This window comes from Equus quagga, chromosome 9 (assembly GCF_021613505.1).
Source record: "Equus quagga isolate Etosha38 chromosome 9, UCLA_HA_Equagga_1.0, whole genome shotgun sequence".
Classification (NCBI taxonomy): domain Eukaryota; kingdom Metazoa; phylum Chordata; class Mammalia; order Perissodactyla; family Equidae; genus Equus; species Equus quagga.
Genome location: NC_060275.1, coordinates 13,815,127 through 13,841,423, shown reverse-complemented (window position 1 = coordinate 13,841,423; position 26,297 = coordinate 13,815,127). Strand labels below are relative to the sequence as shown.

Genomic DNA, 26,297 nt, shown 5'->3' with positions numbered 1-26,297 from the left:
TATTGTCTGAGAAATAAAATTTAAATGTTTTCTAAAGTACTCTCAGGAAGCAAGTATTCTACTTAGGAATTAGTTTCTAAAACAGAGAACCATAAAAGCTATGGACTGTAACTTATGGAATCTCACATTGCCCAATTGAAACAGAATTTTCTAGAAAAGAACCATCTCTCCACCCCTGTGACTTTTCTACTGAATTTTAACAACCCGTGCCACACACTCTAGCACCATACTGAGGAGCAATTTTAATAGAGGCAATAAAACTGTAAGAGTAAGCAAAGACAATAATAATGAGTAAAACAACAATAAGAGGAAGGGTACTAATTTACTCCCACTTTTAATTAATAATTTTGTCTGGGTCATGATTTGCTTAGGTCAAAGACAGCACAGGTGTTTCTAAACTTGAGTAGGGCTTTTGATCTATGAAGAAACATTGAAGAAATCATAAGGTTGAAAGGAGGCAAATGCCTTGAATGTATGCCGCTCCACAGAGGAGTTGAAATCAGCTTCCTGCCATGACCTCACATCTTCCTTTTCATGACCTGTGGTGTACTCTCTCCCTCTCTCACCATTCTAAAGAAGCAACCCAGGCATACAAGTTTGATTTCCAAACAGACCAAAGAACTTTATTTAAGTTATAATGTTCTTTTCTCCATTATAACTCTGTGAGTTACTAAAGTACTAGTTAGTAAAGTGAGGAAAGATGTTTGAAACCATATTAATGTCTCCTTTAGCATACTGATTTTAGAGATATTTGAGAGTTTATTTTTTGCATAGCTCTTTTTGCATTAAGTTTTAGTAGAATCTGTAAATAAGAATCCATATACTCAGTCTTGTTATATTACTATATAGTGTTATAATTTGTTACGAAAATTATTATTCAAGGGGCCGCCCCATGGCTGAGTGGTGAAGTTCACCTGCTCTGCTTCACCGGCCCAGGGTTTCGCCGGTTCGAATCCTGGACGTGGACATGGCACCACTCATCAGGCCATGCTGAGGCAGCGTCCCACATGCTACAACTAGAAGGACCCACAACTAAAAATACACACCTGTGTACTGGGAAGCTTTGGGGGAAAAAAAGGAAAAATAAAATATTTTTAAAAAATTATTTAATATGTATATAATGTGGATTGTATTTTATTATTATTGTCATATATTTTGCCAAGCTATTTAGGAATTAGGTGGGACTACTCAGGTATATAAACAAGAATAAGCAATGGAAAAAACCCAGTAAAAATATTTTTCTCAAAGCCTTTTTCCATCAAGGCTATGCTTAAGGCAGTTTATTCCCTTGTAATCCTGATGAGCAGTTCCACTGCAGCTGTGGCCACATCCTTTCTCAAGGTAAAAATTCATTTAAGTTCCAGTTTGTATGCTATTCTTGGAAAATATAGGGAGTGGGATGGGAGAGAGGATTTTCAAGTACATAATTTAATCAGGCCCTAAATATTGTCCTATTTTTAATCACACCTTTCAAATATCTGTCATGAAGGGGGCACAGCCACCCATTCACACACTCTAGAATCAGACAAGATTAGGGAATATTAAGAAAAATGAATGACAACACTGAACAAAGAGTGGATGTCACTGTAGTAAAGTATTGTCACAGCCTCTCAGTAAGAATGAGAGAAAAGTGCTTCTGGGTAAGTACCTTGTCAGGAATCGGGCCCCGCATCCCACACGCATACGGAATTGGGAGGGTTTGAAAGGCATCTTGCGCCAGAACGTGCACATACTTTCATTTTCATGTGTAAAAATAAAACGAAAATTCTTCATACTGTTAAATTACTGTCTTTCTGTTCATCACAGCAATTCTATTGAATAAAAAAAACTATGAGTTTTCTCTATTTCATACTGGAAAACGCAAGATACAGAAATGTAGCAAGTTGTATGTGTGTGTGCATTGTGTTTGTGTTTGTAGGGCCTGGGCCTTGCTTGCTCAGCAAAAGCCCCCAAGCCCACTGCAACCATGTGTCCTCCTTGCTCCCTTCTGGGCAGGACATCCGGTTGCTGGGATGTGTAAGAATCCAGGGCCTGGCCAGCCTGAATCCTACCTTACCTCACTTCAAGAACATCACGTCTTAAAGGGACACAGAGCCCCTCCATGTGAGTTACTGTTCCTGGGAACGCTGGTCATTCCAAGGACAGGCCCTTGGCAAGTATATAGCCTTTGTGTCCCCTGCCTATGTAAGAAACACCCTCGCCACCCGCATTTGCAGGTGCATGCTGCTGTCCAGCCGGCTGCCACTGGACCTCCCTATGAGTAACTCCCAGTAAACCCGTATGTCTTGTTCGCCGACTCCGGGTCTTTGGTCTCTCCACAACCTATCCCGCACTGCTCACGCAGCTGGGCATGTGGTGGAACAGTGTTTTATGGTCTTAGGCTAAAGAATGAACAGGCAGAGCCCTTGGACCCCCAAAATGCCCTCCTGGAGGAATTCTACAGTGAACTTGAGCCTGAGGATTCTTCAGAGTTACCAATCATTAGAAAACACCCATCTGTGGGATGGTGGATGGAAATACATCAACTGAATACAGGATAAAATTCAAAATTTTTATTGTTTAGTGGTAGCAAAAAAAACACAATGATTTAATTTTAATGAATGGCAATATGTTTTGTTCCAAGAGTTTCCATGAATTAAATATTGCATGCCACACACTCATGAAGCAGAGTGCTCAAACTGACGAACACACACTTAGCATAATTACATGCAGCCTTACATTAGTGGGATGTCTGCTATCTTAATGGACTTCTTACAATCATGGACTCCTTTTAGAATCTGCTGAAAACTATCAACCTTTCACCATAAAACATGAGGACATGCACATTCACACAAAACGTTTTACACAATTTCCCTGACCTCTTTAAATTGTCCACGCATCCCAAGCTAAGAAGTCCTCATACGTATGTGGATATACATTTGCATTACAGGTTCTCAAGCCCATCTAGGTGGCAGAGCACCTGAACATTACGATAATCTTTGTGAAACATCACCTATTTTTATTCCATCATACAATCTAGAAAAAATTTAATATACATGGATATATGTATGTCTATATATTCCTATATATATTATATGCATTATATATACACATATATGTACGTATATGACTACTTTATATATATACTAAAAATTTCATATCATGTCCGTTACTAAACAGCAGTGAAGTTAAATCCAATTGACTACTTCAAGTTCTTCTATTAATAGTTCTTTGCTACTTGTTTATGAAGTGGTATATTATATGTTAAAAAAATATATATTTCTGGGGCTGGCCTGGTGGCATAGTGGTTAAGTTCATGTACTCCACTTTGGTGGCCTAGGATTCGCTGGTTCAGATTCTGAGCATGGACCTACACACTGCTCATCAAACCATGCTGTGGCAGGGTCCCAGGTACAAAATAGGGGAAGACTGGCACAGATGTTAGTTCAGCAATAATCTTCCTGAAACAAAAAGAGGAGGATTAGCAACAGATGTTAGCTCAGGACCAATCTTCCTCAGGGGAAAAAAAAAAAAGTTTCTGCAGAAAAAAGCTTAACATTAATAGAGTTTTATTCATGCATTTAGAAAGGTTTGTTTGCTGTTTTGTTTTCTGAGAATTTTTTAAAGCCTGCCTGTTTTTCTGCCCCAGTTTGCAGTTGTAGTTTCTGTGAAGGCCCGACTGAGGAACAGTTAACAAATACAGACTGTAGTGATTTCTGGGAGTGGGGTGGGATGGGGGCAGGGGGAGAAATGCAGATTTAAATATTGAATAAAAGTATATGAAATTTTATTTTCAGTTCTTCATCTTTTGGAGTCTATCCCCGAATTCCAGCAGTTTCACCTGCTTCCAGTGACTAAAGGTGCCTGAATGTGGCTCCCACACCTGGGGGTTCGGGAGGCCTCTCTGCACTGAATCCATGCCTTCTTCAAATATAGCGCCTTCTCCTTTGGGTACACCTGGGGGCAATTTAACCAACGTCAGCCATCATTGTGTCAACAGCTGCTTGTGTGTACGCGTTGAGTGTCAGGCAGAGGCTGGGTACCGGACGTACAGTGAGAACAAATTAGACCCAGCACCTGTCCTCATGGAACTTAGAAACACTTTAAAAAGCAAACACAAGAGTGTATATACGCTTATCCATTTTGATGAACACTATGAAGGACAAATGTAGTGTTTTAGGAGAGAAACCAGAGAGGAAATCTTCCCCCAGTGAATTTTCAAAGAAGGTCTCTCTGAGGAAAATAAGTGAATTAGAAATTGAGCCTTAATTCAGGTGAACATTAGAATTCTGCCTTGTGCAGATGTGGATATTACCACAAAATTGCTTCCTTCATGTGCCAAGGAGCTGTAACAGGAAATAATTGATTGTGTCGGTCAGCTCATTTGAATGCCCTCTGAGTCAAAGCTAGCTTGACATGAGCACAAACCCTGACTCAGCTGCTGCAGGTGGCGCCTCCTGGAGCTTGCTGGAAGATTCCTTCCTTCCTTTGGGTAAGTTCCTGCAGACCCATCACTGACAAACTAAGGACCACCGACGAACACGACAGGGAAAGCTGCGATTCTCCGACAGAGCATTTGAATGTCGTTTAAGGGTCAGGGCTTTGAACATCTCATTTTATATTTGAAAACTTAAAGGCATTCATTTCTAGCAGAAAGGAGCCCAAGGCACCATCCTTTTTGTTAAAGATGCATTTGTATGTACACCAGAGTCCTTCGAAAGTATGTGGAGCTGAAGAAAAAAACTTACCATTACTAGTAATGGTAGTGATGGAAGGTGAAAAGTGTCTTCATTATTTTTCAACTGCTATTGACTAGTGCAAAATCTTCCCCCTATTTTTTTATTTTGAAAAGTTTCAAAACTATACAATGAACATCTGCACACTCTTCATCCAGATTCACCAATGTTAACATTTTGTTACACATGCTTTATATTTATCATCTGTCTATTATGGCGCTGTCTCTGTATTATTTCTCTATGTATCTATACATTGCCTGAACAATTTGAATGTAAGTTACAGACACCATGACACATTTCCTCAAATCCTTTACTATGCCTAAGAATAAGGACAGTTTTCTTCACACCACAATACCATTATTACACTTGAGAAAATTAGCTTTAACCAAATGTATCATATATGATAATTAAATTTTCTCAATTGCCCTAAAAGTGTTATCTATAATAATTTTTTGTGGGGAAGGAGATCCAGGATGCAACAAAGGTTTTCATGTTGTATTTTGTTGTATGTCTCATTAATCTCTTTAATCTGGATCTATCACTGATTTGTTTTGTTTAGTGTTTTGTGACCTTGACTTTTTTGAAAGGTTCAGAGCAGTGGTCTTGTATAAATTCCCACATCTTGGATTTTTTTAATCGTGTCTTCGTGGTAGATTCAGGTTAAACATTTTGGCAAGATTACTACATGGATGATGTGTCTTCCTCCGTGGATGACATTGACAGCATGTGATGTTAGGTTGTCCACTCTTGTCAAGCTAAGTTTGACCACCCCGTGCAGGTGACTGACAGATCTGTCTACTGTAAGCAGACATTTTCCTTTTGTTATTAATAAGTAGGCCATGGGGTGACACTTCTAGACAGTGACTGTACCTTCCCCAGTAACATTTCATCTAGTGGTTTTAACATCTGTTGATGATCTTTGTTGGAAGCAACAACTCCATTTGGGATTAAAAATCATAAAACCATATTTTAAAATTCTGTCCTTCCTTCTATGTTTATTAGCTAGCATTCTTCTATAAATAATATCCTCTCTCTGATTAATTTGTACCTTTTTTATTAATTCAAGGTATTATATCCAGTCTTTTGTTATCCTTTATCATTCACAAATGGCCCCAAATCTGGCCATTGGAAGCCCCCTCAAGCCAGATCGCATGACCTTTTGACATGCCCTCATCATGCTTTGAGCACTTCCTTACTCTCTGGCCCAACAACACAACAAAGGTTCATCTATCCTTTCTCTTTCCCACCCCTTGATTCAGCCAGTTCTTTGAGAACCTCTAGTTCCTTTTAGTAGAGAATGGTATTTAGAAAAGAAGATTTGGGTGTCAGGAGTGCTCCTTGCTTAATAGATGTCTTTATTTCTAAGCCTTTTCAGTGGGCAGAGATAGAATATTAATATGCAGGGTTCTTTCTCACCTCGTCCCATTTTTTATTTATAGATCTCTTCTCCCACAGAGCAAAGATTTAGTTCCCCCAAACATCAATATAGTTACTCGCTCCCTACAATACATGCCAAAAAGAGTTTTAGAATCAATGTGAAACTCATTGAACAGGTTGAAGATGACTTAGGCAGTGACATTTCATGAGCTTTTACTGACCCCTAGTGTTTTCTTTGTTGCCTCTGTAGTTTTCAAATGATTATTCATGAAGGGGATGCCTGCTCTACATCAGGTTTTCTCAACCTCAGTTCTGGTGATATCTGTGCCAGGTGGTGGACTTTCCTATACACTGAATGATACTCAGCAGCATCCATTGCCTCTACCCACTAGATACTAATAGCACCACTACCTCCTAAGTTGTGACCGTCAAAAATGTCTCCAGAAATTGCTAACGCCCCCTGGGGGGCAAAATCAACCCTGGCTGAGAACCACTGCTCCACTTAGACATGCAGTAGAGGAAAACCCCTATCACAAATACTTTATAAATATAAATATCTAACTTTCTGATTAAAAACTAAATCATTACCAGGATTTTTCACTTTGCTCCATTTAGTGGTGTTTACCAAGTTGCCCAGGACTGTGGAATTTACTATTGTAGAGTTTGATCTTTTGCTATGCAGTTTTCAGACAGAATAATATTAAAATAAAAGCAACTAGAGAATATGAATATATCCTGAACATACAGCCAAGACAGTCAAGTAAGCTAGGTAGGGCTGTTTTCAGCTACACCTTAAATTTGGTCTATCACTGATTACCTTTCCAATGAGTATCAGTTTGGCTAATCCCCAAAGGGGATATGTGAAAATTTCATTGGTTTGAAAGCATATCACTTCATTATATTTTTATTGTACTTTATTATGGTCATTCCGACATTCTGGGAAGAGACAGAACTTTGAGAAATGTAAGTAGGTCATGTTGTAAAGGACAAATTCAAGAGGAACTCACAAAGTTGCATATTTTCTTATTTCTAGAACTGAATGGCATCATTTCTCAGAAAGCCTCAAACCACTAACCTTAACCAAAAGAAGTAAATAGGAGTTTTGAACTCTCCAGATATCTTATTTGAATAACAAGAGCAAATAACAAAATACTCTCTTTTTAGTTCAAGCAATGTTTACTAAGAAATACCCACATGGAAAGCACTCCATGAGGCACAAGGAGGGTATGCAGATGAGTAAAGACAATCTGTTTCCAAGGATTAATGGTTCATTTGGAGAGAGGCGTTGCAATGTGCTACAGAATGAAATAAGTGCCATCACAGAGATGTGATTAGGAAGAGACTGAATCTAGGGTTGGGAGGTGGAGGGATAGTACCTAAGGATAGAAATAAGGGTGGGTTTCTTAGAAGCACTGGGACCGAACTAAATTTTGAAGGTCAAGTGGCATTTGCACAGGCAGATGGCCGATGAGAAAGTCCACGCCAGGCCACGGGCCAAGGAAACTCTCTAAAGGAAGACTCAAAGATGTGAAAGTTCAGGGCACATCTGAGAGGTTGGTCCAACTTGACCGCATCTGAAATTGTGTGGAGTGCTGTGGGATGAAGGCTGGCTGGATAATTTGTGAAGGGCCTTCGATGCTATAATACAATGTGGAGTATTACGTGTTGTTTTGTTCCAGGATAACGAGGAGGTATTTGAATAGAAGAGGGACCTACTTAAATATGACAATCTTTGTAGTTTGATGGCACACTTAGGAGTAAACAGGCAGGCAGCTGATACAATTCTGATCAGCACTTCTCAACCACGGGTCCTATCTCCCTGGAGGCCTCAATGTGTATAAGAGGAAACGGTAGCAGAGTAACAGCTACCGAACTGCACTTGGGCATAACCCACAGCCTATTTTATCTACACCACAATCCCTCAGTGTGTGTTGAGCATATGAACTATCTTGTGTATTGTGGCATGAAAATGTTTAAAATAGCTTATCTTAGATTTGCGGTGACTTGCCATGCTCAATTCTGATTTGAAGATAGTAGACAAAGTAATAGTATCTATAAAGAGTTTAAAATAAATGATTGAATGAAAAAAAAGAGGTGAAGAGAGGTGATAGTCAAATTACTTAATTATATTGTTTAATTACTTTTGCCAGTGCATCAACCCATAAGACTGACTCCAGATGTGGAATTGGAGCAGGATCCCAGAGGGCCCCTGCTGTGACACATGGTAAAGTTATAGGATCACTGAGTGACCCGGAATTCCCAAGGGAGGGATAGGGGCAGGGGAAGGGGGGATTGGGGAAATTGGTGTGTTAGAAATTTCTTGGTATGGAAGTATTGCAAGACTATTACTATGAGTCTACTGTACTGTACAGACCAGCTGAATATCAGCTCTGAGCATCAATATAATAAAACACGTTCTCTTAGTCCAGTCTTAATGAGAGTGTGTAATGAGTTCCAGAGGTGATGGACTATTATAGGTTTAATTAATTAGTCTTTGCTATATAAACTCCTAAATTTGAATTTCAGTCTTTTAAGTGGACATTTCCTAGGTAGCTTGGGATATAAGTGTTGTCCCCCAAACCATATATCAGGCCAGCTTTATGGCAAATCAGTGGAATTATATTTTTGGCCTTTGTTCCTAAATTTTTAGTCAACTACAATATTATCTTTGCCTCAGAGAAGAAAGAATGGAAGTACTACCAAGTTTTGGGATTTTAAAAAAAAGAATAAAGAGATCAAGATCATTGAGAGTAAGGCCTTCAACTCAGGAATCAGGGTTTTGGAGACTTGGCTGACCCAGGAAGGTGATCTTCTGGACTAGAAAAAACTACCTGTAGTGTGACCTGGGAAGAATCAGATAATATGACCAGATTCCCCGAGCGTTACGATCCTAAGTTATATGGAATATGCAAATTGTTTTTATATTCTTGTAGTCCTAGCCAATTTCCAAAATGAATCAGCAATTTAGCATCTGCCTGACTCCATGTGGAACTAAGAAGCCAGCATTCCAGGATCCCAAGATGTGCTTCTTGATAGACAAGCCCTCGATGTTGATCTGGATGATATCAGCGGCCTCAGTTGGTTCCAAATTTTATCACTTGTCCTGGGTGTGCTAATCTCTTTAACAAGGAATCATAGAGAATTTATTCTTTAAATTATCCCTTTCTCTGCTTCCTCCAAATAGCTTGAATGGGAGCCAGGGGTACCTCCTTTCTGGTCTAGGCCAACAGTCTCCTATACGGTGTGAGAGTCACAGACTCAAGAATATTGCCCCATTTCCAGAAGCTTGAATCCTCCCTCTACATCACTCTTGCAAAGCTCTGCAAAGCTTTAAAAAAATCCATCCCTGTTAAAGTTTATATTTTTGGATTGAGTATATCCTGAATGTATTATCCAAATTCTTCCCCTTAGATTCTTGTCATCCACAAATTCAAACAACTTGTCATCAGTGCCCTCTGTGAAGTGATTAAACAGCATGTCCAATGACACTGTCTGTCCTTGAGTGTGATATGAGCAGCTGTTAAAAACTCTCTGGCCAAAAACTTCACACATGGCTGAAAATTGCTTATATTAATAAATTATACCTTTGGATTAAGGTCTGAGAAGCGTTGTTGAAATAAAAATGTAATATCTTGCAGTGGTAATTGATGACATTTTGCAGCAACAAGACCAAGACTTGAAGCCAAGCCCCGTTGCCATGGGAATTTGGAGACTTAATTTGCCCCTCTGCTTCCTCTCTAGTGAAAGCACTTCCCTTAATATGATAGCATACATAATGTACCTAGTAAAGTCCCAGGCACATATAGACCCTCAATAAATGATTGTTCTTTATTAAATTGTTCCCACATTCACTTATGGCAGGAAGTAACCTGAATAGCTAGGTATGCCTGTTTCTTCCAAAGTGCTTCTGGCTTAAAAATCTTCATGGAACCAGTAGTTCCTGATTTAGGATCCCTTTTAGACTTGTCTAAAATGTTCTCTTCCCCTCAAATGTTAACTGTTGCAGCCTCACTGTAGGGGAATGCTTTCTCAGGGGGCAGAGGGGCTCTTCTACTAAACCATACTAGTTTTTGATTTGATGCAAATTAAATACACACACACACACACACACACAGATTTCCTCCAACACTTCTTAAGGCTACTTTCCAGAGTGAAGGGGAGCCAGTGTATTTACAAGCTTCCTGACTTATTTTTCTGGAACAAGCCTGACCCCTAGAGGACAGAGGTTGCATGTAAAATGTCAAGAGCCTGTGTCAGCTACCGCTAAGTTATGGAGTCTTACGGTGGTACAAGGAGTCAAACAGATGCTGGGGTTGGCATGGTGTGAGCATAGGATCTTAATTCTGCACCAACTAGCTTGAGCAAAAGTCCACATGTTTTTGATCTCAAATGCATATTTTTTCAACTTTATTGACAGATGTTATGTATAATAAACCACACCTATTTAAAATGAACCATTTGATCAGCTCGACATTTGTGACACACCAGGACAATCAAGATACCAAATATTTCTGTCTGAAGTTTCCTCATTTCCTTTTGCAATTCACCCTGCCTCCATCCTCTTTCTCAGACACTCTCTAATCTGCTTTCTGTCACTGTAGAAGAGTTTGCATTTTCTAGAAATTTTTATAAATGGAATGACAAAGCATCTACTCTCTTGTGCCTGGCCTCTTTTACTCAGCCTAACAATTGTGAGAGTCATCTAAAGTTGTGTGTGTCAGTGATTTGTTCCTTTTTATTGCTAAGTTGTATTCCATTGTACAGATATACCACACTTTGTTTAACTTGAGGTAGAGCATAAACTTTAATGTAAAAGTTAAAACTTCTAGGAGAAAATATGGGAGAAAATTTTTATGACCTGAGTTGGCAAAGTTTTCTTAGAATACCAAGTGAATAGATGGTAAATGAAAAAAAAACATAATTGGACATTATCAAAGTTAAAAACATTTGCTCTTTGAAAGAAGCTGTTAAGAAAACAAAAAAGCAAGTCACAGATTGGGAGCAAATATTTGTACATATGTATCAGATGAAGGACTTGTATTCAAAATAATAATGACCTCAAAGACAAATATTCAATTTTTTAAAAAACAGGCAAAACATTTGACCAGCCACTTCACAAAAGAAAATGTACAAATAGCCAATAAGCACATGAGAAGATACAGAACATCAATAGCTCTCGGGAAAATAATAATGTATATTTTAATGCCTCTGAAATTGGGTTACATCTTACAATTGATGAGTTTGCGATTGATGTGCTCCTTTTTATGTAAAGTTAATATTTTTATTTTTAGAAGCTAATATTTACTGAGTACCAAGATGCATGGCCAAGGAATTGAAAGAAATATTTCTTGGACTCTCAAGGTCTGGTAGTAGTGCTCCTTTACTCAGAGAATAGCGTGGAGTACCACGGGGACAGGACCCATGGGCAGTGAAGAGCTGCAATGGGTGGAGGGCAGGGCTAAATTTATAAGGCATAGGTATGTGAGTTATTTCTTTACAAGACAAATGAAAAATCATGTAAAAAAGACACTAAAATGGTGTCAGTGCCGGTGAGGTCTGGTTATCGGGTGGTCCTATAACTTTGGATACATATCAGGTCGAATCCAGTCAGGACATCCTATACTTCCAGGAGGATGATACAGAACATCCTGTACTTCCCGGAGGATGATATATATGGGTATGTAGGGCCGGATGCCTTGGGCTTCTCTCCCTGGGGCAGCCTTGATCCGCATCACTAAGGTTTAACAGCATTCTAAGTACTTTGCATGCACTGTTTCATTTAATCTTCACAAAACCCTATCTTCACGGGTGAGGAAATTGAAGCTCAGAGAGTTTAGGTAACTTGCCCCCATCACACAGCTAGTAGGTGGCAAAACCAGGCTTGGAACCCACTATCTTCCTCTTTAGCTCGTGGGCTTAACTATTATGCTGTTCTTTTATCATCACACTGGTCTTAAATTGTCAGTGGATAACATCTGAGACAACGGGACCTTCCCTGAGTCCTGATATTAATTTACTTCATTACATATTGTGGGTTGTTAAATGAGCCAATATGAGTTAAGCGCCTAACACCTAGCAGGTTTACTACATATATGCTAGCTCCCTTTCTGCCACATATTTTGAGATATCTTGAAATTGCCAAGATAAATATTCCATTTACACAATTCAACGAATTTAAGCCAGATTTTATGTATCACTCCTTTTATTCAACTTTCATGGCCATCTTTCATGGGAAAGCAATTTGAATGCTGCAATATTCGTTATCCGTGTTTCTCAACTAGGAGTGATGTTGCAACATTTGGCAATGTCTGGAGACACTTTTGATTGTGAGATTTTGGGGGAGGGCCACTGGTGAGTCAAAGTCAGAAATGCTGCCAAACATCCTACAGTATACAAGATAGCCCCTACCACAAAGAATTCTCTAGCCCAAAATGTCAGTAGTGCGGAGGTTGGGAAATTCTGCTCTATGCAAACATGCAGGACTATTCTTTATTGATATCAGTGGAGAATAGTGAGAGGTTGCAGGAGATTAAGGAGGAGGAAGATGTGATCCCTGTTATCACAAAGAAATGAATCCAATGAGGGAAAATAACACCAGCAAATCTAACGCTTAGAACAATATAATAAATGTCACAATAGAAAATAATAGAATATGTTAATGTTTCAAACAAGGAGAATATAACCAGATAATCCAGTTGAGAAAATCAGTAAATGCTCTGTGAAGATCAAGGATAGAAATACCCTCCCTCCTTAATAAAACTAAAACTTGGCTTCTCCCAGGTTGGATAGAAGACAATTCTTAGTTGCCAAACATCATCTACTTTTTAGCACTCAGCTCAGCTAGAAGAGGGTTGAAATTGTTTAATGAAATTTTGTTAAAGCTGGTGGAGTTAACCAAACAGAGGACCATGAAACTAGATGATGCGTTACACAGAACACTTGCTCTCTGGGGCTTGCAAGTACATCTCATGCTGATCTCGGCTCCCCTCTCCAGTGGAGGTGTCTCTGAGTACATACTCCTCCAAAGCACAAATACAGGCATCTAAACATCCTTAACTCTGTCCCCAGAGAGAATTAGAATCCAGCTCTGACTCTTACTACTGCGTAGCTGGCCTTCATGAGCAGGGGCCTTCAGGTCTTGAAGCTTCAGTTTTCTCCTCTATGCTGTGGTGTACTACTAATATTAACGCATATGGTCACTATGTAAATTGAACTAGACAACACATGTAAGCTGCTTAGGACAGTGAAGGTACATGGTAGATATTCAATGACTGTTATTCATCATTACATTTTTATTATTGTTATTAATTGAACAAAGCCTTGTGCTCTTTTCACTAGGAAAAAAAATACTGTCTGCATGTAAGTACAAAAATAGAGGAGCACAAATGAGGAGGTTACTTCAGCCCAGCATTGATGGGAGAGGGTTGTGGGGCATGGATGAAGTGGTTCTTGGAAGTTTCACAGAGAAGGTCTTGGAACGGACCTGCAAATGATGTGGAGGACGGCACTGGGTAGCTGGGAGCTTGATTCAGTAGCGTAAAAAATAATTCAACTGGATTAAATTCACTCAACATTCACTGAATGCTTGCTCTACTCAAAGCAAAAACAAATGTGATTGACTGCAAAATTATAGCCTAGAGAACAAGATAGATATGTAAACATCCTTCTGTTAGAGTTTGGGGTGAAGGATCCAGGTACGTGCGGTGAGGGGGGAGGAGACGTTCTCATCCCAGGAAATAGCCACAGCAAAAATAAGGAGCAAGAAGACTAGAAATTAGGTGGGAAAGTCTTCATCCAAAAAAAAAAAGCAAAAAGGGGCATTTAAGAATCACCAAAGCCAAAGCAGGCCAAAAGCAATTACAAAGACTGGGATACGGAATCAGGAAGGAATACATATGTTTAAACAAGTTGAGAATAACTGGGTGGGGTGGGGTGGGAGTAGAGAGAGGCAAATATTTTGCATAGCTGTTTATGCTCGTGGATAAGTTTTATGATAGTAACATAATATTTTTTAATTAATATAATCTAAATCTTCACTGTGAATTTAAAAATATTAATGATTTTTATTGAATGAAATGAATAAATTAAAATAAACTGATGAATTGTTAATGAATGAGTGTTCACAATCTCCCCCACCCCTGCCTCCCTCTTTTCTCTTTGCTTCTATTATGTGGGGATGTTTCTTGCTTCATAGATTAGCTTCCAGGCAGGAGAAGCTGAGTAATGCACAGAACAAAGAGGAAATGAAAAGAACCCAGAGGGTAAATTAACTGATACAATCAAGGGCTGATAAAAAGGAAGGAGGGGCCCGCTGCGCTGCGGTGGCCCAGGGTTCGGATCCTGGGTGCGGACGTGGCACCTCTCGTCAGGCCTTGGTGAGGCCGCCTCCCACATCCCACAACTAGAAGGACCTGCAACTAAGATATGCAACTATGCACAGGGGGGGTTTAGGGAGATAAAGCAGAAAAGACAAAAAAAAAAAAAAAAAAGAAAGATTGGCAACGGTTGTTAGCCCAGGTGCAAATCTTTAAAAAAAAAAAAACAAAAGGAGGAAATGAAAAGAACCCAGAGGGTAAATTAACTGATGCAATCAAGAGCTGATAAAAAGGAAGGAAGGAGAGAGACACGATGAATTGTAGAGTAAAGGGTCCTGCCTAGGCTGGGCCAGTGTTGAGAGAACTGGAAAAGAATTGCAAAGGGATTTACAAGATGGTGCTATCGGTTGCCAACTGGAAACCCTCTAATGTTCTTCCAAGAGATGGAAGTAAAGGGAGGGACAGCTTTTTGATTATTTCTCATCGCTGTACTGACAGGACAAACTGTGGTATGGACTACACATTTCTGTTGATGTTAAATATAGAACTTGAATGGGCATTATCTTGGTGGACACTTGGGCAATGGGTATCAAAAAAGGACCCAGACTCAGAAACACGTAGATAGGAAAAGAAAAAGTTAACTTTAGGTTTCAGAAGGAAAAAAAATGTGCAAAATTACTAAGGTTTCCAAATTTACATTAGTCCATCCATGATGGTCATTCCTGGTGGAAAAACAACTTTCATGCACCCTTGTCATATCAATATGGCAAAAATTGGGGCTAGTCCCAATAGCAGAACCAGAAGGACCTGCAACTAGAATATACAACTGTATACAGGAGGGCTTTGAGGAGGAGCAGAAAAAAAAACCCAGAAGATTGGCAACAGAAGGTAGCTCAGGTGCCAATCTTAAAGAAAAGAAACATGTGGCAAACATCAGAAATACAATTGTTTCTTTTAGGGAGTCCAGGTTTATTCGAGGTTTTATTATTTGAGAGACCATCACCAGATCTGAGTGTGTTATTAATTATCTCAGGATGCAATTTTTTCCTCCCCATATGCAAAGTGCTTTATCATAATGAATGCAAGGAAAAGTGTCTGTTTTTGTTTCCACACGAACAGGGTTTCCTAGTCTACTATAAAAGCATGAAGGAATAATCAGAAATGAATTAGAATGGACCAATACTACAATAACCCATTAAACAAGAGAAAACTGTGTGAAGAATCACCGGATGCAGACCAGCAATGCAAAATGTAAAACAGAGAGACTTACCTGTCACCCAAGTGTATGGGAGAGTGTTTTAGGCAAACATCCTTTGTCATTGATTTCACTCCTTTGAAAGCCAACATCAGATGCTTCAAACCTCTCCTCAGGGATGGAAATTGTTACTTGAGGCAAACATTTGGTTAACTTTTTATGTTTGTGTGCTTCTATTGTCAACTACATCTCTAATTCTATTATTTTGTTTCGCCTCTACATGGGCCATGATACTCATTCACTTTCTCTTCCATTTCTCTTTATGCTATGCAATAATTTGAGGAAGCGTAATAAAAAGATTTTGTGAACATTTTCCTCAAAATGTGCCATGCAAATTCATTGTCCTTAGAATGACGATGCTTCATACCATACGTGTATTTGCTGGGCCTGCATTCCAAAAGTCTTGCAAGAATACGTACACTGCAGGGTTGCCACATGACACAGCAGCTGTGTGATTTGTGCTGCCATTACAAATACAGAGGAAATGGGGTTTGCGTGTGGAGTGATCTTCCTGTCTTTCCTCATGATTAGAAAGATATGTTATTAGGGAGGAGCGCTGGGTCAGCAGCTCTGTGTTGACGTGGCAATTTGCTAGACGCTCTGGTATTCTTTCCTGGGGCAGGGGTGGAGGTTGGGCCAGGGGCAGTCATGCCAACCACTAAAGCCTTCAGCACAGATCTAAGTGGGGTCTGGCGACATATGATGCTGAAACTTCTGTATCTCCTAGAGATCCCCGAATAGTATTCGGGTGGTTTAGAGGTGAGAGAGCGAATGGGCCAGCCCTGCCTCGGCTGGTACTTGGGTATCATGAGGGCTCAGGTTCTGCCATGACCACATGATCAAAAAATCAGGAAAGGTTTTAAATCAACTCTTTCAAGAAATTTGGTTTCATCATCCAATAAGTCACTCAGTTTGTCAAATTACAAAACTAAAACAATTAGTAACAAGTTTGATGTACTATATTCAAGGGAACACAACCCATGGTTGGGGGGAGGACAGTGCCTCACAAGCAGTGGAGCACTGTTCCCGAAGAGCCGCTTTCATAGAGTGTTAGAAGGGGCAACGCAGAAACAGGGCATGATGGGCTAAGAAGTCGAGGATTCCTGTAAATCTAGCAGGTCCTGTTTGCGAGACCAAGAAGCTAAAACTGAGTTGGAGGATTGCGACTGGTTATGTGTTAGGTTCCTTGACAGGTATTTCTTGACTTAGGTTTAGATTTGTGATGTGGGCTGGGCCACTGGGCAGGCGGCCTCCATTTTATGCATACAGATATACAAATTAACTTTATCACGCTGAACCTGATGAAGCACTGACTATGTGCCAGGCGCTGTGCTGGGTGCTGGAAAACAGAGCACATGATCTCTTAATATGGAATTTTTCTGCTATAATCCCTCTCTTTTTAGATTCCATTAGAATATAAGAACCGCTATGGAAGAGGCCATCTGTTTTAGCTTGGATTCTCTCAAAAGCAGATCTTAAGCTTAGGATTCATGTAGAAGTGATTTACTTAAGGAATTGGCTCCAGGGAAAACCAGGAAGGGTCTAGGGGAGGCAAGATGAGGAAGGAGAAGAAGCCAAACAAGAGGGAGAGTTCAGGTGAAGTCCTAGATTCTGCCTTCTATCATGGTGAGCTCAAACTTCAGAGTTTGCACCACATCAAGACCAAGGAGTCAGGCTTTTGTATTCCCACAACAGTCAGCTATTGGCTATGAGCCTCTTGTAGGAGACACAAAACTCCCAGGCACTTCCAGCTCTCATTATTGGAGACGTAACTCTGGCATCCAATGGAAATTCTCTAAATGTTGCAGGCGCAAGCCATTAGCAACAAAGCAGACAGAACTGGGGCATGAGCACATAGGCAGGGCATCAACAGTGTCCACTACACCCCACCAGTGTGGGCAGCTGTAGACAGGAAATAAAGAAGGAGAGAGCACCCAGAGTCTTGCTCCTCAAAGTGTGGGCCTCAGACCAGCAGCATCTGGTCTAACAGAGATCCATCACCAAGGAGCTTATTAGAAATGTGGAATCTCAGGCCTCACTGAAGACCCAGTTTAATCAGAATCTGAATATTGAGAAGGTCTCCAGGAGACTTGTATGTACATTAATTTCTAAGAAACTTGGCTCTAGAGTGTTATAAAAAATGATTTACTGACCTCCTAAACTGGCAGGAAGAAGCATCAAGATCAGTGCTGCAACATGGTGGACTCGGAAAGTGCTCAGTCTAAAGATTCTCTGGCCTAGCAGCTGAAACCAGGGGAAAGAGAAGGCATTCCCAGCTGAAAGCAGGGCAGCGCCAGCTTCCCTACTCAATGCTCTATCACACCAGGCTGGCAGGTCCCAAATTCTCAGACTCTGCAGTCTGCATTACTTCACCCAGAACAGACATCTTTTTGGGTGTCAAGGGGTAGGAGATGAGGAGAGAGTGACTGAGGAGGAATGGTTTGGGGATGGACATAGGAAAGAGCAAAATCCAAAATAAGGCAAGATTTAGAGTTGACCCCACAATTGAAGCTTGAAAGACATTTTGAAGTGTCGCAGGTAAAGCACTTGACTCAGATATGCATCATTAAGGAGTCACGACACAACTCATACATGAGGAGCAACCTCTAGGCTATAATATATTGGTCACCAAAAGGCCCCCCACAGTACAAAAATGTCTCTTCTGCAACTTTGAAAATTCCTGCCCTCAGACTCACAATGTGGTCAGTCAACTAACACAGGGATGCTGCGGGAAATACTGGGAAACAACTTAAAGATGGGAGATTACACACACTCCTTTAACCTCAGGATCTTCCTAAAATCACACAAGAATATCATAAGGTTTTCTTATTTTTGCTGCTGTTGTTTAAAATTGACCCAAGAAGATAAAGGTAATAAAATAGAATATAACAGTAATAACATTTTGGAGGTTAAAAGGCAGAATGATTATTATGAGTGGTAATTGACTTAGCAGAACCAAGAAATCCTAGCAGGTGAGCAACGGGGAAGGCTGATAATTAACCTAATGTAACCACAGAATCTCTCTAAGGGCTGAAGATTAGCAGGGCCAGTGACCTCAGGAATGGAAGCTTGAGCCAAAAATAGACAAACAGAAGGACTGGTAGTCTGTTGAAGAGGCAGTTTGACATTCAGATCCTCTCCCACGCTCCACGCAGCCAGCACACTGCCCCACCTCTGCCAGGAAGGGAGGCAGATGACTGGAGGTTGATTCCTTAGAGGGAGTAAAACAGAGGGTAACCTCCAGATTGCAGTAAACCAGATACAGATAAGATCAGCGTTGCCATAATAAAAAAGGAGGAGTAAGTGAAAGTCTAAATTCTGAATTATACAGGCAACCCCTGGGCCCCAGAAAACTGGCAGGACTATCTTGCAGGCAGGAGATTGGAATATCTTCTTTGGGCATCTAAAGAAAATAATACTGGGAATATGCAAAAGAAACAGCCCAGCTAGATCATTCTACATTCAACACTTTCTCCCCTCTTCCCAGGCTCCCTTCTTCCCCCGCCTCCCTCAAGATTAGCCCTGAGTTAACATCTGCCAATCCTCCTCTTTTTTCTGAGGAAGACTGGCCTGAGCTAACATCCGTGCCCATCTTCCTCCACTTTATATGTGCAACGCCTATCACCTTGCCACACAGTACCATGTCTGCAACCGGGATCTGGACTGGCAAACCCGGGCCACCGAAGCAGAACGCGTGCACTTAACTGCTCCCCACTGGGCTGGCCCCTCCCAGGCTCCCTTCTAAGCAGAGTTCCAGTTAGCTTTTTGGTGCCCTATTCTGAAACAGGAGTAGACTGACAAGCATCCACAAGCATTTAAGGAAATCATCTAAAAATGAAAAAATATCAAAGCATTTCTCATGTTAGAGATGCTTCTCCCAGAAGCTGTCCAGAGGGGCTGGGAAAGAACCCAGAAGCTGAAAAAGATAGGTTCCGCAGAACAAACTTGGACTAGACAGAGACAGGAGACCAGAATAAGCCTACAGGTAAAGCCCTCTCTTTTTCACATTGAAGGACTGTTCCAAGATGTGCTATTTCCATATAGCTTCCCTGAGATGTCCTGTGTGAATGAACATCTGGCTGGTTTTCTAGCTGGGGTCAGTTAGGTAATGGACCACTTGGTAACAGCTTTCCTTCTTTCTCTGCATCACTTCCTTTCTTCCTTCCCTCTTGAAGTTCCAGAATTGCACCCTATAATAATCATTAGTGTGTAAGCTTTGCCTTAGGCCCTTTGGCTAGGTGACACAGGATATTACACCTGGGTCTGGTTATGACTGCATAGAACAGAGCGTTCACCCTATACCCACTGATTCACACGGGACCATGAAGTAATTGAAAACGGTCTTTTATTATATTAGGGTATTGATTTTTATTTTACGTTGATTATGGAAAATTTCAAACATTTACAAAAGTAGAAATAACAGTTTAATGAACCTCAATATACTCATCAACTAGCTGCAATGATTATCACCCTGTGACCTCTGTGTCACCTACACCTCCACCCCCCTTCTCCCTCGACTTTGATTACTTTGAAGCAAAATCTAGGCATCATCTCATCTCATCTTATCCACAAATATTTCAGTATATCTCATTAAAAGTCTGGATTCTTTAAAGTCATAACACAATATCCTTTATCATAACTAAAAAAATAACCATTTCTTTATGTCATCAAAAAGCCAGTCGTTTAAATTTCTCCACTTGACTACTAATTTCGTCCTTTTGTAGTTGGTTAGTTCTAACCAGACTACAAATAAGGTTCACAAATTGCATTTTTAAAGTATATCTCTTATCTCTTTCAATCTAGTTTTCTCCTTTGTACTGTCCTTGAAATATAATTTTTGAAGAAAATTAGTAATTTCTCCTAAATATTTTCCTATGAAATTCTATAGTTCCACTGTTGCATTTTTTGGTGGCTTTTCCTTTAAGTATCATTTTAACTCATGAATTTTAACATTCTTGAAATATTTAAATTCATCGCCGTTATATAGACAACCACTATTGTACTCAAAATCTTTACCTTTCTTCAGTTGTAAATAAACAAAAAGTTATGTGTAAAAACGATTCCTATATCAAACTCTTTTTTTTCACATTTTGAACCAACACCAGGCAAATCAATATTTAAAGTTTTTAATGTGACAAATGAGCTTGCTCCTTACTTTCTCATTTATCTAATGCAAATTGCATGAATAAATTTCTAAATTTTGATCTCTGAAAAAAGAATTCATCACTGTTATTATTATTTTTCATGCTCAAAATGCCTTATTTTTGTCCAGTGGGAGCTTTTTCAGATTGGTTTCTGTGTCCTTTTGACATAACCCTAGTAGTCTTTGATGGCCTTTTTGCTTTCTGGTGCGACAATATGTTCCAGACTCATCTTATATATTTCCTTCCTCAGACATAGAAAAAATTATTTTTTCAAGGAGCACTAGTCCTCTCTAGAGGCAAAAGTTTTAGAAGTTACTATAGGAGAATATCTTTCTGACTTTGAGATAGAAAAGATTTCCTTAAAAAGACACAAAATACTGAGCATGTAAGAATGTATAGACAGACATAACAGCATCAAAAGGCATCTTAAACAAATTTAAAAAATAGCAAACTAGAATATTTTTGCAACATATATAGTTGAAAATATGTATAAAGAACTCCAATAAGTCAATAAGAGAAAGACAAATAACAAAGCAAAAAATGCCTCCCCAAACTCTTCCCCACAAAAAACATTTCAAGTAAGCATTTCACAGAAGAGGAAATCCACATAATCATAGAATTACGGAAGGATGGTCAATATCTTTGGCAATCAGGGAAATGCAGATTATGACACACCATTTTATACATGCCAGGTTGCCAAAAATTCAGAAATTGAACAATATCAAGTACTGGAGAGGTGTGCATTGGGGATATCTTTGCATATCGTTGATGGGAATATGTGTTAGAAAACCACATCAGAAGACAAAAACTGGAAACAACTTAAATATATATTAACAGGAGAACGGATAAATAAATTGTGATGCTTTAATTCATTCAACGGAGTAGCAATGACAAAATGAATTATACTGACAAGAAACAATGTGGCTGAATTTTAGAAACACACTGTAGAAGGGGGAAAACCAAGATCCAGAAGACTTGACAGAATATGTAAAATTTTTGTAAAGAATTTGGCATTGTTTTGTATATACCCAAGAAACTCTTGCATTTCCTGTGTACGTGTGCAGAGCTGGAGTCAGTAAACTACAGCGCATGGCCCACCACCTGTTATTGTAAGTAAAATTGTATTCAGACACAGCCATACCCACTTGTTTGTGACTGCTTTCCCACCACAACAAGAGTTGAATAGTGATGACAGAGACCATACAGCCCGCAAAGGCTAGAACATTTACTCTCTGGCCTTTTACCAAACAAATTTGCTGACCTCAGCTCTAGAATATGTATAAGATAATGCCAAATTTTTATGAAGCTCACCCACAAGCAAAAATAAACAATATGTTATTTGGTCATACTTTCATGTGATAAAGATATAAAAACAAAACTAGAGAATGATGAATATAAATTCAGAATAGTGTTTAATTTGGGTAGGGATTGGAAGACAGAGAATCAAACTGGAAGGAATCCATAGTAAATGGAAGTTAATAGTAATATTCCCTTCCATGCATTAAATGTTATATTACAAATATAACAAAAAACAAATTGGGGCTGGTCTGGTGGCACAGCGGTTAAGTGTGCATGTTCCGCTTTGGCGGCCCGGGGTTCGCGGGTTCGGATCCCGGGTGCGGACATGGCACCACTTGGCAAAGCCATGCTGTGGTAGGTGTCCCACATATAAAGTAGAGGACGATGGGCATGGATGTTAGGCCAGGGCCAGTCTTCCTCAGTGAAAAGAGGAGGATTGGCAGCAGTTAGCTCAGGGCTAATCTTCCTCAAATAAATAAATAAATAGATAAATAAATAAATAAATAAAATTAAAAAGACAAAAAGAAATAATTCAAGAAAATTTCTCAAGATGAATGACATAAGCTTCTAGGTTAAAAGGGCCTACTGTGTACCAATAACCTAGATAGAGGTAAGCCACCTCAAGGCACATTATCGTGACTTTTCAGGACACTGGAGACAGAAGACTATAAGCTTCCAGAGATCAAAATTAAGGTCATATACAAAAGATCAGAAATTAGAGTGACATTGGACATTTTAATAGCAAGACTAAAGGCTAGACTATGATAGAAAACACCTTCAATTTTGGAGGGAAAATATTTTTTTAATCTGGAATTCTATACATCACCAAACTACCAATTTAGTAGAGGGGAGAGAAGAGGCATTTTCAGAAGTTTGCGATTTCTTATCCTCATGTCTGTTTTCTCACGTAGCCAGTGGAGCACGTGCTCCACAAAAGTGAGTCAGTGAACCACGAAGAGGACGATAGAGGATGTAGGAAAAAGAGAACCCAATCCTGGAGAGATGTAGAAGGAATCTTCAGGATTTTAAGGCATCACAAGAAGATAGACCTTCAGAGGCCGAGAGAGCCATCCGTTTACTGTGGAGCAAGTCAGAGGCTCCAAGTGTCAATATTTGAAGAAAATGAAATTGATTAGATACTTCAAGTGTTTGAATGCATTAAAATAAGATTTGTTCAGCTAGGAGAGGCTTTTGTGTTTGAGTTAGTAAGTATATATAAAAATAAATTTAAAAAATGAGATAATTGATAATGGTAGGAAAACAAAATGTGCAAAGAGTGCAGTTCTAGAATATGACCCAGCTGTGAATTCCATGCACATAGTTACAATAATGTAAACAATTACTGACGTAATCAATAAAATCAAAACTAATATCAGAAACAGCAGGATGGGAAATGTACCTGTGTTTATCTCTAAAGACCATGTTTACCTTGATACTTCTTAAACAGTTTTAGGAGAGGTATGGAGGTAAATGCCAAAAGAATTAGCTAAAAGACTTAAGAATAATTACCTTTAAGGAGTGGGAAACGTGAGAAAAAAGTTATATTCATGTATGGTTTTAATTAAAAATTTTAAAAGAAATACCAAGTATTGGAGAGGATGTGGAGAAAAGGGAACACTTATACGCTGCTGATGGGAATGTAAACTGGTGCAGCTACTATGCAAAACAGTACAGAGAGTCCTCAAAAGATTAAAAATAGGAATACCATATTATCCAGCTATTCTACTTTTGGGTATTCATCCAAAGAACATGAAAACACTAACTAAAAAAGATATATGCACCCCTATGTTCATTTCAGCATTATTCACAATAGCCAAGATGTGGAAGCAACCTAAGTGCCCATCAACAGATGAATGGATAAAGAAGATATGGTATATATACACAATGGAATACTACTCAGCCACAAAAAAAGATGAAATAGTGCCATTTGCAACAACATGGCTGAACCTGAAGGATATTATGCTAAGTGAAATAAGTCAGACAGAGAAGGATAAATACTGTATTATTTCACGCATATGTGAAAGATAAACAAACACATAGATATCGAGAACAGATTGGTGGTTACCAGAGGGGAAGTGGGTGGAGGGAGGGCGAAAGGGGAAAATGGGCACATTTGTATGGTGATAGATGGAAATTAGACTTTGGGAGGTGAACATGGTACAGTCTATACAGAAGCTGAAATATAGTGGTGAACACCTGATATTTACCCAATGTTATAAGTCAATGTGACTTCAATAAAATAGTAATCAATAATAAAATAAATTACAAAAATTACACTGTAAACCAAAACCTGATGTATTAAATATGATTGTCCTCTCCAAATCTAATGAATCGAAAAACAAAATATAGCAGTATCTGGAATTGGGTCTTCCTTAAAAGAAATTGGTTAAACAAGTTAGCTTGAACTCCTGAGGCTGTGATGCTCTTTTGTAATCTCTTTAGTACATGATGCAATCTTTCAATCCACGTGAAGTTGTTCCTCCAGAAATGAGGGCTGTTTGGCAGTTAGAGAGAGAAAAAAAAGAGCAGCCTCTGATATTCAGAAGCTGGTGTGACACTTACAGCCAGGTCCTCTTATTCTCATATTAGACGTAAACCATGTCACAGAATATCAACCTCAGACAAGTTACTCTGAGACCATGATAAAACGAGACAAAATAAAGCCATTTGTCCAAGCAAAGACAAAAGTGAGGTCTCCTTACCCCCCATAAAATACCAATTACCTCCATCCTCACCCAAAAATGATTGACTGCTATGTCTTTATTCTTTACAGTTTTATCCTCTTTTGAGTATCTCATCCCTATAGATGAGATTTATTGGGATACAAATCAAAGAATTACTCCAGCTTTCTGAACGCATCCAGCGTAGAGTATACCCCAGCCATAAATGGGGGTGGGATGTTTGATAATGCTTTGTCAGAGGAAACATGGCTGAAGAGGATTCAATTTAGTGCATGTAGTGAGGACTTACCATTTGCTAATTACATTGCTACCACTGGAGAAGTCAAGAGCTGTCCACTGTCTCTGTCCTTGAGGTCCTAACAGCTCCTTAAACAATCACAGAAACATAGAATCACACATTTCAGAACTGGAGAGAGCATGAAAAGTATTGTCAGTGGAAGGAGCACTGACCTAAACCACTTGGGTTTAGTTTAATCCTTCACCTTTCATTAACAATGAGCAAATCCCTGACTACTCTATTCTTCCATTTCCTCAACTGTAAAACAATGATTTATCCTACTCAAGCAATCATTGGGAATATTAAGATAATGTAAATTAAAGTATTTTATAAATTATATGGGGTCATTACAATGTAAAGAAAGGGGAGCCCAAAGAAGTTAAGTGACCCATCCAAGATCATGCATCTATATCTTATACTAGTCTAACACTCAGATGGAGATATTACCAACAGTACTTCAATCGTAATAACAATAATATTGAGTGCTTATTATGATTAAACATTCTGCCTAACACTTCACTTTCATTATTCCATTTATAACAACAATACTTTAGTTTTGCATATATAGCATATGACTCTTTCAAATCTCTCCTTCTTCATAATTTTATCCAGAGCTGTTGGAACTCATTAGCACTATCATATTTTAAATGACTATATCAGAAATTTTGAAAATGCAGAGGACGTATTTATCTTTCCATGTTAATATGATAAGAAGAAAGACGATCTTCAAGATTATATGCAACATAATTTCCATATGAGTCACAGATACAGGCTAAGAAGCCATAACTTTTCATTAGAAAAGTGTGATTGATCAAAGCTTCTTCCTTGATGATGAAGTCTTCCAAAAAATTTTTGAAATGGACTTTATGTGCTCATGTTCAGGCAAACAGGAATTTGGTGTGGAGTAAGAATGTTTAAATATTTGTAAACTCTAAGAGATGGCCACAAGGATATACATACCTGAGTGCTGTAGAGCAGTCTAGAACTTTCCTTCAGTAAATGGTATGGATTAATTCCATATCTCTCCATGTATTTGGGTTTCTTAGCACTGCTTGATGACACATGAGTTTAATACAATATGTAGCCATTTCTGACAAGTCAGAGAGCCATTGAACACTAAGAAGTCACTACTACAGAAAAGTTAAGTTACTGCAGTCAGTACACTACCCTGCCAGTGTGTGAAAAGAGGGAGAAGCATTTTCATATTAAGGCAACAAACATATGGGCGCAAATA

General features: G+C 39.2%; 1 long non-coding RNA gene across 1 annotated transcript in view; it reads right to left on the bottom strand.

Moving 5' to 3' along the window:
* The window catches only part of LOC124244392 (uncharacterized), an 85,407-nt gene that overhangs the window by 2,368 nt on the left and 56,742 nt on the right, over nucleotides 1-26,297 (bottom strand). The gene's annotated exons all lie outside the window — the stretch shown is intronic.